Genomic DNA, 3,101 nt, shown 5'->3' with positions numbered 1-3,101 from the left:
TGTTCATCTAAAGGAATTGTGATGTTACCCATCAAAGTGGGACCTTTACAGAAAGATACAACATGCCAAGTTCTAGACTTGGACTTATCATACAACATACTCTTGGGAAGACCCTGGATACATGACATACAAGATGCTCCATCAACATATCATTAGTGCCTAAAGTTTCCCTACAATGGGCAAGAAATCACGATCTCAACAAATTCAAATCCATTTCAGTATTGTAGTAATCTCAAACTAGGTCAAGAAATCATTGTTCCTCATAATAGGGAGGCATAATCTTCAAGCACACAATCTAAAGAAAAATCATTTACCTCAATTTTGTCAAGTATGAAAAAACAAATGCAGCTAAGAGATTGAGGGAATGGAGAATATTCAATATCACAATTATTACTTTCTCCTAAATCCTTTGGAAAACCATCAAACTCAAAACAACAACCAATTGTGAAATATCTTCTAATATTTGATGGAGCATTTGTTAGTCCTAGAACCTTATCAGAGGAAACATAAGACAAAGATGTACTACAGTGGCTATACAAGGATGAAGAAGTCCAACAAAAGATTAACAATGTTCGCATACCTACAGAAAAGTATGGAAAAGGATTTAACCGTCTCAGAAAAATGGGATACACTGGAACAGGTCCTATAGGGAAAATAAAAGAAGGTATATCAAAACCTATCCAACCTCATACTCAACAGGCTATAGACAAAGCAGGCTTAGGGTATGGATAAGTTACTCTACCAGAAGACACATATTTTAGCCAACAACAAGAGGAATATGAAAATAAACAAGAACAAGTGGCAATTGAAAGAGAAGAAACATCAACTAAGAAACAAGAACAAGAAAAGATGAAATGGGAAAAGAAGCAAGCTTCAAATCAATAGGAAAGACAAACTAAAAACACCTCCCAAGCAGCCTTAAATATCAATCAAAACAAGCACGAACCTGGTACTAATCAAGGAGAGCTCATAGCAAGGTTGACATAACTCAATCTTAGTCCAGAAGAGGTTGAATATGAAACAAGAAAAGATATAGCAAGAAAAGATGAATAAACAAATCAAAAGCTATATGAACAAATTTGTAGATTGCAAGCTGCAAGTGAGACAGATTCTGATGAATGGGAATTGGATTCCTACCACTCTGAGGAATTAGTTGAAGAAAATTGCTTTGAAGAAGATGTAGGAGTCGATATAGTTCACACATATGCAAGGAAAATGTTAGGAACTAGCTCACTAGAATTAGAATCACATTCGACTGACTTGGACTTAATCGAGGACGATCAAGAGCTTCTTGTCTGATGTCATTCTGATGAGGGTACCTGATGCAAAGCATCAAAGAAAACCAATCACAACTCTAGGACCATGTTGATCCATCCATACTTTAATAATGATAACAATTCATTATAGGCATATTTCATCATTCTTCAACAATCAAACAATCAAGAAAACATAAACTTAATCTAGGTATCAAACTTGCCAACTTGATGTCCCTTTGGATAGACCTGTACACAAAGGTCTATAACTTTCTAACCAGATTTAAATACCTCAATCCCTTCATTCCAAACTTGAATAACGAGATTACAAACCACATATCCAAACATTAGCCACATCCAATGGTTAGATTAAAAGTTATGGCCATTGCATTCAGACCCATTTCTGTTGTCCCAAACGAACCATGTGCATGCCCAATCCACCTAGGGCATCAAATATCTTTCAAACAACAAACAAAAGTGATCCAAAACCAATTTCACATGAATTCTTTATGGATTTACTTTCATAATATGGAATCCATTAAATTTTACAGTGGTTTAATCATTATATAAAGTCAAACCATTGCCTGCAACTCCATTGAAGATGGTTTAAAACTAGTTTTCATTAAAATCTTCATAACTTCCACAAATATAAACAAACATGACTCAGACCAAACAAAAAAGAATGAGGATTCACATATGTTTCCAATAAATCTATTTAGAGGTCTTAATAATCTCATATGAGTTCATACCATACACTGCAACATGACTGTTCTCAGGAAATATCAAATCTACAATTAACAACTTTCACCAACAATTCCATAACTTCTTCATTTCTAAACATAATCACTCAAAACCAAAAGAAAAAGAAGTTTAATTCACATATCTAACTATCCATTATACATATACAAAGGTTTCCAGGCCATACATGGTTGTACAAGGCCTGGAACCAACATAAAAACTGGAAAGCCAATCAAAATAGCAATAGTAGAATGCACCAAAATGTATCAAAATGTTCTTTCTTCCCTTTATTTTTTTGGAATGACCATACAATTCCTTTTTATAGAATCTTGATCAGTTTAGACCTTATAACTACCTCCAAGACCTTTCAACTTCCCATTTAAACACATCAAATAACTTGACAAAAACCTTATAAACATATCAAATAACCCTTAAATGACCTTTTACAAGCATTTATGCCCTTTCATGGCATGTTTACATTATTTTGACTCTTTGACCCCACTAGGTCCTAAATGGACAACTGTGCAACTTTTACACAAATGGCTCAAGTAGCCTTACATTATGACTCCATTGCATAAAAATGAACTCAAATACATACATATATTCTTTACAAGTCATAAATGACCCAATTATAATCAAATAGTGACCTTGGACATCTTGATTGTGATTCTACAATGGGGTGCTCCTGCACCATACTACCAACCTTCAAAAGTTTCGAAGTCTCTTGGAAATGAGGGATAGAACCTGCAAGAAGAATTAAACCAGAAAATGTTCATCATTTTTTTTATTTCAACGTTGCCTCTTTGTTTCTCTTTGTCTCTTTGGATTCTCTTGATGCGTTTGCTGCTTTTTTTTGTCTTCTACTTCAATCAAAACTCCCATCAATGGAGTTCATACTGGCTGCTCCTCAAGATGTTGCTCCAAACATAAATCCACCCTCAATGTTGCACTAAACTCACCAGCTACTTTGCCTCACCCAGGTGTCCTTTCCTTGCCTCTCTCCCTAGGTCTTTTGGCAACCCACTGAACCTTCTTCTTAGGCCCCTTGGACCATCTCCTATGGCCCCATGATAGACCTTCATATTTTCCTACTTGCAGCTAGTCGATATA

The sequence above is a fragment of the Cryptomeria japonica genome, unplaced genomic scaffold (genome assembly GCF_030272615.1).
Source record: "Cryptomeria japonica unplaced genomic scaffold, Sugi_1.0 HiC_scaffold_516, whole genome shotgun sequence".
Lineage (NCBI taxonomy): Eukaryota > Viridiplantae > Streptophyta > Pinopsida > Cupressales > Cupressaceae > Cryptomeria > Cryptomeria japonica.
The sequence above is the reverse complement of the archived record's forward strand: the minus strand, read 5'-3'. Positions refer to the sequence as shown.